The sequence below is a fragment of the Sminthopsis crassicaudata genome, chromosome 4, assembly GCF_048593235.1.
Source record: "Sminthopsis crassicaudata isolate SCR6 chromosome 4, ASM4859323v1, whole genome shotgun sequence".
Lineage (NCBI taxonomy): Eukaryota > Metazoa > Chordata > Mammalia > Dasyuromorphia > Dasyuridae > Sminthopsis > Sminthopsis crassicaudata.
The window spans coordinates 338,183,803-338,198,668 of record NC_133620.1 but is presented as its reverse complement, the minus strand read 5'-3'; the positions used below and the strand labels follow the sequence as shown (position 1 = coordinate 338,198,668).

The 14,866-nt window shown below is 37.7% G+C and overlaps 1 long non-coding RNA gene and 2 other non-coding genes across 3 annotated transcripts; all 3 read left to right on the top strand.

Annotated features, from left to right (window-relative positions):
• The first annotated feature begins 13,783 nt into the window (after window positions 1–13,783).
• On the top strand, window positions 13,784–14,425 carry LOC141538892 (uncharacterized). Its single transcript, XR_012481154.1, has 2 exons — window positions 13,784–14,123; window positions 14,310–14,425. It is a non-coding gene; the product is annotated as an uncharacterized LOC141538892 (long non-coding RNA).
• On the top strand, window positions 14,167–14,232 carry LOC141542041 (small nucleolar RNA SNORD104). The gene has a single exon (XR_012482046.1). It is a non-coding gene; the product is annotated as a small nucleolar RNA SNORD104 (small nucleolar RNA).
• A 35-nt stretch (window positions 14,426–14,460) lies between the features above and the next one.
• LOC141542075 (small nucleolar RNA SNORA76) lies at window positions 14,461–14,598 on the top strand. The gene has a single exon (XR_012482079.1). It is a non-coding gene; the product is annotated as a small nucleolar RNA SNORA76 (small nucleolar RNA).
• The last annotated feature ends 268 nt before the right edge of the window (window positions 14,599–14,866 follow it).

The window sequence follows — 14,866 nt, the reverse complement described above, 5'->3', positions numbered from 1 at the left end:
AGCATGGAAAGGATACTTAGCAAGGATATAGCACTGGTTCAGTTGGAATTAGTTCCTCTTATTTCCACATATAAATGCATCTGATCAATAACATACAATGTTGTTTTCTGTATTTCATATTCAAAGAGGACCAATGACATCACATATTGGGGTCAAGGTACAGTATATTCCATATTGATCAGATCAGTATGAACTTGGAAGACTCTACTACAGGTCAGACACAAATAATCCACATGAGCACTGGGAATGGAGATATGTCTAGATTTACTCATCTCATGTCTCTTTTGAGTTATTACAATTCCACTTTGCTCATACAGCATAGAACTTTCTTTGATGTGGGCACCCTATGTTGATTGATCCTGTGCCTGAGACATGAGAATCCTATGTCTCACAAGTGATTCCAAAATTCTTCAGGGACACGCTGAGAATGTCCTTTAAAAAATGTATTTATTTTTTTCTGAAACTTAAGAAATAAAACAAGCATTTTCATAGCATAGTAAAATTTTTAAAAGATGATTACATGTGAAATTGCAAATCTAATATGAATAATTGCTATTCCTTTTAAATATGTAATAAAGTTATCAAGTAACTTTTTTTTCTTCCTTCCCCATCCTAGAGATGGCTATCATTAGACAGACACACACACATGCATATGCACACACATTTATATAGTAAGTATGTAAACTCGTTCTATACATATTTCTTTTTATTAATTCTTTCTCTAGAAATAGATCATTTCATAGATCATTTGTAGCTAATGTGGGTATTTGTAAAAGATAAAAGAAAAGGAAAAGATAAAAAAAAAAGTGCTTTGCCATTCCTTCTTCAGCTCATTTGACATTTGAAGAAATTGAGACAACCAGGGTGAAGTGACTTGCTCAGGGTTACAAAGCTAGTATCTAAGGGCAGAATCAAACTCTAAAAGATGAGTCTTCTTGCTCCCAGGCCCACTGCTCTATTTACTATGCCTAAAGGACTGAGACCCAAATCTTAATAATCTTAACCATGTGGGAGATGCAAAATCTTCACAGTTCACATTAGTTCTCCTAATGTAAAATCATGTCACTGAGCAGGAGCACACATTATGGTAATCGCAGAGATGATAACACTTAGGACACAGTCACTATGGTCCAGCATCATCTGTAGAAAGGTAGCTAAGTTATCATGACCCTCTTTGCATGCATGTAGCTTGTTGTTCTGCCAATTTCACTACCCAGGCTTTCTTGGTACTGTCATCTTGGAAGTAAGCGTTCCTCAGTTCACCAGCCAGAGCATCCCCTTCCCTTTGAAACCCCAGATTAGGTAATACAAGATTTCTGCCTCTTTAGAAGCCTCTGCTAATAGTCTGCCCCCTTCTTTTGCTGGGATTAGAACTCTCTTATATCTTCATTTAAGAACTCAGGATGGTCTAAACCCACATTTACCATAACTTATGCAAAGCCATTTTCACTTCCTCTGTGTCATTAGAAAACAGAGCCACACAACAATGTCATACCTTGGTTCTCTTTGCCTTTTCTAGGAAGGAGGTGTCTGAATCATCTTAGTGGAGAAAGGAGTTCTGCTAGTTAAGGAGGCTATGAATTGTTTTTCAAGGGTTTATGGAGTACTTTTAGGAGGACATAAATATTGTCACTTCAAGCCAGAGAAGGAACAGAATGGCTGGAGAAATTCAACCAGAACTATGTCCAAAATCAGTCTATCTTTATCATGTCTCTTGGAGGCTGGATCTGAGAAGCTGCTGGACCAGAGAGCCTTTCCCTTATCCTTCCCTGATTCATTGTACATATGGCCTCTGGGAGGTGATACACTCAACCTTGGTTGTCAGGGGAATAATGACAAAGCTATTTTTTAGCAGGCGGTCAAATCCCTTTCCTGAAGATAAAGGAAAGAAGCCATTTTCCCAGTTGGGAGCAAGTCAAGGACTAAATGTTATTTAAATTGTCATGAGGAGCCTTATCAGGCAGAAGTAGTCATCTCATATTTAGATAGGAGGATCATATGGTTTCATGTCAATACTACATGACACTGCAGCGCCTGTGTCCAGATTGGCAACAGACACTTCCCAAATCCTTCCAGGTTTCAGTCTGGTTGTTTCTTTCAACAGAGGGCATAAGATGCTCTGATATTTGCTAACATACCTTACAAACATCTAAGTGTGGTGGGAGGCATCCCCCTAAAGTCCTCCCCCAAAGAAAAGTCTATATAATTATCCAATCCTGTTCTCTCTAGGCTTCAGACCACTCAGTCACAAACATGGTCACTACCAGGTAGGAGAGTAGATAAAGATTTTATTTCTCAAGGCTCTCTCACAGACCACCAAAGTGGCTTACAGCTCACCCCATTGGGAAGACTTGCCATGACTGTTATTCTTGAGGTACTCCAAACTCCACTAAAATCCAATTGTTTACCTTTCGGGAAGCAGGCAGAAATGTTATTGAACCAGGCAAAAGAGGGATCAAATCCTTATAGGCAGAGTTCATGGAACTAGCAGAAAAGGGGTCACAACTTCCATTTGCCTCCGTTTTCTCAATTGCAAAATGCTCATACTAATGTCATCTTCCTCACAGAATTATTTTGAGAATCACATGATCTAATATTTGTTAAAAGCACTTAGCACTATGCCTGGAACATACTAGGTACTCTATAAATACTTTTTTTTTTTTTTTTTTTTTTCCCCCATTCTTCTGGAGCCAGGTAAGTAGCTCAGTAGAGAGCACTGTGCTTCACATAAGGAAGACCTGAATTCAAATTTGACCTCATATGCTTTTCAGTAATGTGACCCTAGACAAATCATTTAATTTCTGTTGGCTTTAATCCACTGGAGAAGGAAATGGCAAACCACTCCGGTGTTTTTACCAATAAAATCCCCTTAGACAATATGGCTCACTAGGTCACAAAGAGTCGGACAAAACTGAACAACAATAATAACCCTTCCCCTAATGTCTGAATTTAGAGAACACAGTCCTACCCAGGTCTCTGCACACTACATTCCAAGCCTTTTGATAAAATTTCAAGAGGTGAGTGACAGGGGTAAATACAATTATTCATATCTAAAACCCCCAAATAGTGCCTTTGTTACAAAAAAACTAGGCATGAGCCTTAAGTCAAACAATAAAGAATGTGCTTAGGACAGAATAGCAGAGTAAATAAGAGACAATAGACTCATTTTCAAACCTTCCCTTGACTCCATATATAAAGAAATAGTGCTGAGTGGAGAAGAGAGTTCTATCTAATTGTGGTTGTGGTAACTTTCATGCTGCCATCTCCCAGAAACCATATGTAAAGTTCTCGGTAAAGCTCAAAGCACTAAATAATAATGATTATTGTTCTACTGCCTCTCCTACTCTTACTCCTATTCCTACCACCACTACTACCACTGTTATTAACATGGTACCTGGCCAATGATGCTCCATGTTGCTTCTTCAGCTACTCTTTTACTCTGCTTCCATAGCCATCATCCATTGAAATTCCAGTCTTCCTATAACAAATGGTACTTTTCTTTGTCTCTGAAGCTTTCCTCTGATCATTCTCTACCAAGCTACTGCTATCATCTGCAATACAGGGTATTTGCTGTTATAACTTTTAAAAAAAATTTAATAATAGCTTTTTGTTTCCAAAATACATACAACGATAGTTTTCAACATTTGTTGTTGTAAAACCTTATGTTTAAATTTTTTTCTCCCTCCCTTCTTCCCCGCCTCCCAGACAGCAAGTAATCCAATATAGGTTAAACATGTGCAATTCTAAACATATTTCCACATTTATTAAAATGCACAAGAAAAATCATACCAAAAAGAAAAAAAATGAGAAAGAAAAAAAAGCAGTTGCTATAACTTCTTGAGAAGGTAGTATTCCTTGACTTTCTAAGTCAAAAAACCATTTTTTTTCTTTTTAATCATACATATAAAGGCAGCTTTCAGAATCTTTTAGATCAATGGAAAGTCCTCCAGACTTAACTCCCGATTGTGCTAGGGTCTCTTTTCATGCCCCTGACAGCTAGTATCAGAGGCAAACTAATGACTTTTAAGTTTTCATCTACCCCAAGGAGGTCTCAGATGCTTTGGAAGAGAGGAAGAGCATGCAACTTTTGCCCTTATTCCATCCAATAAGACATACATTGGGTTCCCACATAATTTACAGTTCTACAACATTAGATTGTAATTCATGTTTCACTCCTGATATACTGTAAGCTTTCTGAGGATAGGGATTATATCTTAACAATTTTCAGATCTCATATAGTCTCTAACATGATATTTTTCACATTCATGATAAATGGTTCTTTGCCATTATCATTCTTACTCCTCTCATAAGTAATCATATCAATAGAGGCAAATTCAAAATACCAATCAAGAGTAAGATTTGGTTATGATAAAATGGAGAATTAACATTAGTTATAAACTAATATAAATGGAAATATTTTGCATTATGGTTTTGAAATATTTCCTGCTAATGAAGAGCAGCTAGGTGATACTATGGATAGAGTGTGGGACTTAATATCTCCTGATATTGAGTTCAAATCTGGCCTCAGGCACTTTACTAGGTGGGTAAGTCATTTAACCCAATTTATCTTAGTTTCTCCCCTGTAAAATGAAATGGACAAGAATTTTTGCCAAGAAAACCCCACATGAGATCAAGAAGAATAAGATACAACTGAAAATAACTTAACAACAGTCTACCAATAAAGAAGAGGGCCTTGTCTGAGATCCTGAGGTCAGAAATGATGTCTTATTTACTTTATAATTTTTCCCCTGATCATTACACAAAATAGATGTTTGAAAAAGGTTTGTTGAATGAATGAATAACTATTCCAAATGTTTAAAAGAAAAAGATATATTTTAGGAAGCATTTTAAATAATATTTACTAAAAGCAGAATATTTTATCACTAGTAGAATGGAGGCTTCCCTCTTTCTGACAATATGAAATCTATTTCAAGTTCAGCAAATTTATGTAGTTTGGGAAGAAGAGAGAAAGATGCTGATCAAATTCTTTAATTGCATGAAATTCATTTTATCTTAGCAAATCTCACCCTCTAGTGGGAGCTATCATGACACTTGCTTTGAAGAACAAAAGAAAACAACCTTTGAATTTACAGCTAACCTTAGAAATCTAATTAATTAAGAGGCTAAAAGAGACTTAGAAGTCAAGACTAATCTTTGATTAGTTTCTTGGGAGAGATTTTCATGGAAGTGTAATTAGAGATTGGTATTCTTGAAGAAGAAGACTTCAAATTGGAAAGGAAAGTGATAAATGAGTTCTTCTTTGAGAAGAAGCACTAAGAAATACATATGGATGGAGCTTCACCACAATAAAATGGATTACACTTTTTTCAGTAATGTTACCACTGGTCCTTCCAGTTCACTGACAATCAGGGCAGGAGGGGTATTAGAAAAAAGCAGGAATCGAATTTTTAATAACAAATTTGATTCTTCACACTGAATCCTATGTAATTAATTATGAAGACCAATCTTATTCTGAAAACAAAATGAGAAAATGTACCTTTTCTTTCAGTGGAGAAGTGAGGAATAAAAAGGATAGCATACACTGCCAAAAGTGGTCATTGAGTCATACTTGAGTCAGGTGGGTTTTTCTTTTTCTTTTTTACAGTGGGAAGGGAGAAGGGAAAGGAATGGTTAGTTGTCCTTCATACTCTGTGACCAAAATAACATCCTATGTTTGAATTAAGGCATACTATGTCCAATTGTGGCTGATCAGATCAATAGGAGCTCAGGAGACTGTTCCACAAATTGAGCACAAATGGACCATATGACCTCTTGGAGTGGAGATGGCTCAAAATTTGCATTTCATGTGTGTTTTTAGTTACTACCATTCTGCTTTGTTCAAAGAGCACGTAGCTTTCTTTGATGTGCCTTACTGGGTGGTCCTGTACCAATGGCTCCCATGTCTCACAATCTATCTCAAAGTGAGACCTTGAGAGTGCTCTTGTACTGCTTCTTCTGACCCCTAGGTGATCACCTATTTGCTATATGTGAGTGCTCTAAAATAGTCTTTTAGGCAAATGTACATTTGGCATTCAAACAATTTGACCAGTCCATGAAGGTACGCTTTGCAGTAGAGTTCAAATGCTTGGTAATTTAGTTTGAGAGAGCTTGAGAAAGGTACTTAATCCTACCAGATGATCTTCGGAGTCGTTCTAAGACAATTCAAATGAAAGAGATTCAATTTCAGTGCTGGTGGACCATCCGGATTTCACAGGCATATAGCAGTAGTGTCACCACAACAGCATTGTAAACCTATAGTATGGAATGCAGCAGCATAATACCTTTTTTTTCCCCCATACTTTCCTTCAGAACCTTCCAAATAGTGAGTGTCCCCAGCTCTGGCAATGTGTGCGTCAATCTCATCATATTGCCAAAATAAGTGAGCTTACCCACAGCATTCAAAATTTCACCATTGGCTGTAACTGATGGTACCCCATATAAATGGTTTTCTGCTGGCAGGTGGAGAACCTCCATCTTCTGGGTGCTAATTGTTAGGCCAAAATTTGCACAAACATCAGAGAATCCATCCACACTTTGTTGCCTCAGAAGCTGCCCTGAGTGTGCAATCATCTGGGAACAGAAAGTCCAGCACCAACTCTCCCCTTCTCTCCATTTTTACAATGGGAAGGGGAAAAGAAAGGAATAAGCATTTATAAATAGTACCTACTATGTGCCAGACATCTTTACAAATAATTATCTTCTTTGATCTCACCACCATCCTGAGAGACAGGTGTTATTTTTGTCCCCCATTTACTGTTGGGAAAAAGGAGGCAAAAGACAAACAGAGGTTATGTGTGTGACTCACTCAGGATCACACAGTAAGTGTCTGAGTCCAGAATGTTAACTCACAACTTCCTGATTCCAGGCCCAGCTCTTTCTCCAGTGTGTCAACTCCTACATCAGGGGTGTAGGAGGAGAGAGAGAGAGACAGAGAGAGACAGAGAGAGACAGAGACAGAGACAGAAAAAGAGAGAGAGAGAGAGAGAGACAGACAGAGAGACAGAGACAGAGACAGAGAGACAGAGACAGAGAAGCTGGGAAATTACCATTACATAAAAACAAAAGACATTAATACAACATAGTATGCTTTTTTTTTTTTTTTTTTCCTGAAGCAACTGGGGTTAAGTGACTTGACCAGGATCACATAGCTAAGAAGTATTAAGTATCTGAGATCATTTTTGAACTCAGGTCCTCCTGACTTCAGGGCTAATGCTCTATCTACTTCGCCATCTAGCTGCCTCTAGTATGCTTTTTTTTTTTTTTTTTTTTAAACCATAATTATTTTCTAGCGTTCAAGGGAAATAAAACTATAAAAACACTTAAAAAATTTTATCAGTAGTATATGAATTGACATTTCTGTTCTAAAATGATTGATTTTAAAATTCAGTAGAATTCTATTTATTATATACTCTAATGCTCCTTGTATTTTTAATAATGGATTTTTCTCATTATAATATAGGGAGACTATACTGTAGTAGTTTGCCTTATTTCATGAAAGCAACATTAAAATGTGCTACTACCATAAGCTAATTTGATTTTTGGAAGTATAGCAAAAGAATATATTCTCATGAAACTGGAGAGTTAGGTCTTCATGCTTTAAGGCCTAGCACTCTCTATCCACTGCTAGGTGTCCTAAATGGCATAGAATAAATTCTCACTGCCTGAATTGAAATTTGCCCTTAGACACTTATCAGCTGTATATCCCTGAGAAATCACTTAATCCTGTTGGCCTCAGTTTCTTCATCTGTAAAATGAGCAGGAAAAAGGAATGGCAAATCACTCCAGCATCTTTGCCAAGAAAACCCCAAATGGGATTGTGAAGAGTTGAATATGATTGAAACAACTGAACAACAAGTATATCATATACTCTGCTAAGTATCAGAGACCTAAAGAAAGGCAGAAATAGTCCCTGTACTCAAGAAGTATATATTCTAAAGAAAGGAGAACATGTAAAAAATAAGGTAATATAAAACATATATGGGGTAGATGAAAGATAATCTCAGAGGGAAAGGCATGAGAAACTAGAAGGGCACTATGAAAGGTTTCCTAAAGAAAAGAGGACTTGGTGGCTGCTTAAAGGAAACTAAGAGGTGAAAGTGAAGGGGAAGAGCATTCAGGTGCAGATATTAGGCTGCACAAAGGTATGGATACAGACAGGAGAGTGTCCTGTTTGAGGACCTATGAATAGGTCACCGTAATTGGATTATAGAATGTCTGGAGGAGAATAAAGTGTGAGAAGACTGTAGGTAAGATGAAACCAGATTAAGAAGAACTTTTAAGTACATAACAGGGAAGTTTATATTTCATTCTGAAGGTAATAGAGATTTGCTGGAGCTCATTAAGCAGAGAGTTGATATGGTTGATATGGTTGATAGGTGATGCAGTAGGTAGAGCACTGGGTCTGCATTCAGGAAGATTCATCTTTTGAATTCAAATATAGCTATGTGACACTGGGAATGTCACTTAACCCTGTTTGCCTCAGTTTCCTCATCTGTAAAATGACTCGGAGAAAGAAATGGCAAACCACTCCAGTATTTATGCCAAAAAAACAAACAAACAAACAAACAAAAAACCCAAGTGGAGTCATGAAGAATCAGAAAACAACTGAACAAAAAAATCAATTTTTTAGTTCATTTTATTCATGCAAAATTTATATCTGTTGCATTTTATCTTACAAGATAAAGCTCTCAAAAAACTCAAGAACAAAAGCAGATATATTAAACAAATTCTTCATGACCACAATTCATTAAATGTTAAAAGGGCACTTAAAGAAAAGATTCAAACAGGTGTATATTAAATGTCAAACTAAAAAATAAATAACAATAGATAATTTATCAAAGAAAAAGTCAGTAATGAAATAATGTACCTAAACTTTTTATATGCAGCCAAAGCAGGTTTTTGGGGAAAATTTATATCTCTAAACATTTTGCCCAACAATGTAGGGGGAAACTTCCTGTTAATATGGCTATATAAATAGAGGCAGGCTACTATATCCACTCCCACAAAAACTTCAAATTCATAACAGACTGAATAGTGATCAAGAAGTTGAATGACAGAAGAGCCTGGAAAGACTTACATGAACTGATGCTGAGTGAAGTGAGCAAGAACCAAAAGAACATTGCATATGATAACAACAAGATTATATGATGAGCAACTGTGATGAGCTTGGCTCTTCTCAACAATTTGGTGATTCAAATCTATTCCAATAGACTTGGGATGGAAAATACCAACCGCATCCAAAAATAGAACTATGGAGATTGAATATGGATGAAAACACAGTATTTTCACCTTTTGTTTGTTTATTGTTTTTCTCTTGTTTTTCCCTTTTGGTGTGAGTTTTCTTGTATAACCTGACAAATATGAAAATATATTTAAAACAATTGCACATATTTAACCTATATCAAATTTCTTCCTGTCTTGGGGAGAAGAGGGTAAGAGAGAGAAGAAAAAAAAAATCTGAACACCAAGTCTTACAAAAATGAATGTTGAAAACTATCTTTACATGTATTTGGAAAATAAATAAATTTTAAAGAAAATCAGTTGAATGAAAACCTTCAGCTCTCCAACTTCCTCCATTTGGGGAGCAGTGTCACAGGTATTCTACTTATGGGACAATCCTCCTACACTACAAACATTCCCAAAATTATTGCAAATCCAGTGGGAGGAAAATATTGGAGCAGGAAAAGCTGTAAGCAAAATAAACTTCTTGATGCTGAAGGGGAGATTAGATAGGAAAAAGAAAAGAATGAGCCTTTAAGGGGATGCCTATCAGTTGAGGAATGATTGAACAACATGTGATATATGAATGTAATGGAATATTATTTCTCTCTAAGAAATGACAAAAGATAATTTCAGGGGATTCTGGGTAACATTAACTGATGATACATAGTGAAGTGAGCAGAACTAGGAGAAAATTTTTACAAGGAGAAGGGGAGAGGGGAAGAAAATCTCTAAGCTTATGTTTCTATCCATTGTACCACCTAGCTTCCTCTATATCTATTGTTAAACAATAACAAAAATCCAACTTTGAAAGACTTAAGAATTCTGATCAATGTAGGTCTAGAGGAGCTATAACAAAACATATTATCTGTCATCTGACAGAGATATGGTTAATTCAAGGTAGAGAGATAAACATTTTTTGAAAGGGTCAATGTAAGAATTTGTTTTGCTTGACTGTGTTTATTTATTCAAGGATTTTTTCTTTCTTTTTGATTTTCTTGTGGAGGAGGCAGTAGAGTAGATGTTAACAATCTTGATGAAAATCAAAATTGGGCCATTTAAACATTTTTTTAAGGTCCTGGAAGAGAATAGAAAGCACAGATAAAAAGGATAGTTTTTGAAGGTAATGTGTAGAGTTTTCTATTTAGATTTATAGATCATCACATATATATTTTATATATGATACACACATATACATATGTGTATATATTATATATACATATATAGATATATATACACACATATAAACAAACAAGAGGAAGAAGACATTCATAATTTCACATACAATTCTTTTGTGTCTATTTTGGGGTTTTTGTTTTGCTTTTGAGAGGATTAAGTTCAAAATAAAAAAGAATGAAAAGAGAGGAAAAAAAAACAGGTTAATGATTTGAATACAATTAAAAAACAAATAAACAAAAAAAGCAGCACTGGGGAGCCTCCTGGCTTTGCTCTCATACTTCTTTCCTGCTCCTCTTCCCCCTCAGGATTGAGCAACACATAGGTTTGGCCTGGTTTGTCTTACTTTCTCTGCCTTTTTAGTCTTTCTCTCCCTCTTTTTTATGAGAAAAATTTCCATGTAGGGATGTCCTTAGAATTGATTCAACCAACAAAACCATCTGGAATATTTTGCTAATAAAATGATTTTTAATCTGCAGTTCCTTGACTAAGGAGTCCATGGATAGATTTCATGTAGATAGATAGATAGATCAAATTTTAACATAATTGGTTTTCCTGGTAATCATATATTTTTATTTTATGCATTTAAAAATAATATTCTGAGAAAAAAATCCCTAAGTTTCACTGGCCTGACAACGGGGTCAGAAAAGAGGAAAGATGAGAAATAAAATGTCCTTTGTGATGGACAGCAAATAAGCCAGTTTGGACAGACCATAGAATCTATTGGAATGTGTGTGTGTGTGTGTGTGTGTGTGTGTGTGTGTGTGTGTGTGTACATATATGTCAGTGTGTATTTGAACAAATAATTCACACATATATTATAGAAAGGAAATTTAGCATTAAAATGTGAGTCTTTAAAAAGTCAAACAGAGGAGTTCATATTTGATCCCAGAGGTCCCTGAGTTTTGTTGAGCAGGGGAATAACATTTTTAAACAAGTACTTTAGAAAATCATCCTGGTAATTATGTAGAGTTTGGATTGGAGAAAAGAAAAACTTGAGACAGGAAGATATATTAGGAAGCTCTTGAAATGATCTAGGTAATGAGTGATGAGGGGCTGAGCTAATGTGATTATGGGGTAAGCAGAGATAAGAGGACAGATATGATAAATGTGGATATAGAATCCATTCTTGGCAACTGATTAGATGTTTGGGAGGTGGAGAGCAAAGAATATAGGTTAACTCTAATGTTGGGAAGCTGGGTGATTAAAAGGATAATGGTGTACTTAACAAAACTAAGGAAGGATGTTAGGAACAGCTTTTTTTTTTTTTTTTGAAATAGTATTTTTTTTCCCCCAAATACATGCAAAGATAGTTTTCAACATGTACCATTGAAAAACATAGTATTTTAAAATTTCCTCCCTCTCTTCCCCACTTACTTGTCCCCAAGAAGCAAGTAATTAGATTTAGGTTAAACAAGTGCAATTCTTCTAAACATATTTTCATATTCATCATGCTATGCAAAAAAAAAAAAAATCAGATCAAAAAGGAAAGAAAATATGAGAAAGGAAAAAAAAACCCAACAAAACAAAAAATGGTTAAAAAATACTATGTTTTGATCCTCATTCAGTCTCCCTAGTTCTTTCTCTATGTGGATAGCATCTTCCATCACAAGTCTATTGGAATTGCCTTGAATCACCTCATTGTTGAAAAGAGCCAAACCCATCACAGTGGATCACATAATCTTGTTGCTGTGTATAGTTTTCCTGGATTCTATTCACTTCACTCAGCATCAGTTGATTTAAGTCTCTCCAGGCCTCTCTGTATTCCTCCTGCTGGTCATTTCTTACAGAGCAATAATATTCCATAACCTTCATATACCATAATTTACCCAACCGTTCTCCAATTGATGGACATCCATTCATCTTCCAGTTTCTGGCCACCACAAAAAGGGCTGCCCCAAACATTGTTGCACATGTGAACTATTTAGAAAAAGCTTTTGAAACAAAGACAATGAGACATGTAGATTTTGAGATGCTTAACATCCAGTTAGAAATATCTAATACAGCTAGTTCGTGATTTAGGACCGAAACTCAGAAGACAGAATAGAATTGGTTACACAGGTATGGGAATCAGCTGCATAGAGATGAAAAACGAACCCATGGAAGCTGATGAGATCACCATCAGATGGGAGAATATTGATAGAGAAGACGGCTCAGGACAGAGCTTGGAGGTACAAACCTACAACTAATGTACATAATATGGATAGAGATGTGGGAAAGGAGGCTGAGGAGCAATTGGAAGGTTATGGAAAATTCAGAGAAGATTGTATTGGGAAGTAGAGGGCATTCAACAGTGTGAAAGGCTGTAGAGGCAAAGGGTGCAAATAGAGAAGAGTAACAAAGTCAGAGCCAAGGTCTCTCTGAAACCTCTCATGCTCCCCCTACCATTTTCTGGAACTTCCGTATTTCTTGCATAGCAGTTGTGTATATGGGCAGTGCTTGTGCAAGTGTCTAGTCTCTAATCTAATCTAATCTTGTCTCTAATCAGCTTCAGACCTGGGTAAAGGAGATGGCTACCTCAGCAATTCTAGCCCCAGAGATCGCTCGCTGGAATCAAGACACTTACTAGCTGTGTGATCTCAGGCAAGACTCAACTTCTTAGCCTTAGTTTACTCCTTTGTAAAATGGGCGAAATAATGGTACCCACCTTACTTAAAAATAGAATAACTCATGGGAAGCACTTTGCAAAATTTAACCGTTATAGAAATGCTATTATTGTTACTATTACTACGCTGAGCGTTCTGCTCAAAGCATCATGCAGCTGTCTTCGTCTGCTCCAGTGTTATTAATATTAGCGGCTGCTGCAGGCAAAGACAGCTGGGAGGTGCACTGCATAGCGCGCTCAACCTGAAATTAGGAAGACCTGAGCCCAAATCTATTGTGTCGCTTGTTAATTGCAGCCCTGGGAAACTTATTTACTCTCAGACTCCATTTCCTTATTTGTAAAAAGGGAATAATAACGGCACCTACTTCCCAGAATAGCTGAGAAGCCAGAATGAATTGTCTGTAAAGAAATTTGTAAATATCAGAATGGGCTACATAAATGTTGGCTGTTTAAAACAACAACAAAACAGAAGAAAGAAGAAAAGCAACAAGAATTGTGATGGGTGAAGGCAAGGAGAGAGTGGTACGTTCTCCCCACGGGGCGTAGTCGCCGCGAAGGCTCAGAAAAACTGGCGGGAAGTGCGCTGGAGCAAGTCACCACTGGAGCCAATCGTTAAATCTTCGGTGTGAGCATTTACTTACAGCTCGGAAACTGGCAAATGCTAATCTGGGCTTGAACCATAGTTTTGTTGATTGGCTAGATTTAAGAAATGTTTAATGCAAATGATACTTAAAAGTGTGCCGAGCATGCGTATATTTCTCTCTCCGAAAGGCTGTAGTTAAACATTTACTAGCATGTCCAAGGAGCGCAGTTTGGCTGATCGCGCAAAGGTGGAGTAAAACTGGATTTATTTAAAAGAGGGCGCCAAATCTTGCGGAAAGCAGGAACCCCTCTCGCCCTCTCCTAGTCGCTTTCTCGTCTCTATGGTTGATGTAGAACAGCCCTATGGACTGGACGTCTTTACAGGATTGGCCAATGCAAAGACAACTCTAGAATGACATGGTTAACGTCTGATCAATTATTGGTTGCTTTCGGTAGAGCCCACCCCTTCTGCTCTCGCCTCCGGTTTTAACCCTCGGCCCACGAGAGCGTTCACTCCTTTCGACTCCGCGCAGGTCTCGGGGTAAGTGGCGTCTGTAACGGAGAGGGGGTGGGGGAAGCTGGCGGCCGTGATGACAACAATGAAAGCGTGTTAGACTACTGACTACCGTGAAGTGAATTGGAGTCTGAGCCAAGGCCCCGCCGAGCGGTGTGGGTCGGGGTTCTACCATTTCCAGGATCCTTAATCCCTTTACTCTTGTCCCCGCAGGTCCCGCCTGTGTGCAGCCATGGAGACGGAACCGTTCTGCGCACGCGCGCCTCCACGTCCTCCCTCAGCCCTTTCCCTTGTGTAAAAGCTCCCAATAAAAAATTCCCAAAGTCTCAGCTTCGTGTCGCGCGTTGTCTCTTTGACGTCGGTCGCACTTGCCTTTGAACCCGCGGAACGCCTGTGCTGTGGTATCCCGGGCCAAGCAGCAGTGCCAGAGCATCCCAGCTTGTTTATAACTGGTTCCGCTTAGTCCAAATTTGAGCGGTTCTTTTAAGGACAAGCGACACGCGGCGCACCACCACTTAGAGAGGATTGCTGAGGGCGGGCGTGTAGAACTGCTGAACACGTGGCTCTTCCCCCAATGCAATCGGCCAGCTTCTCTCCTCTCTGGCAGGTGGTGGTGAGTACCTTAGAGGCAGTGAATACATCGTATTCTGCCGGAGCTTCGTTTTTGCAGAACATTTAACGTATAGGATTACTGGCAATAACATGCCTTTTTAAAAGCATTTGCTAGGTTATGTGGGCAGAGGTAGCCACCGCGTGGAATGAGAAAAGTA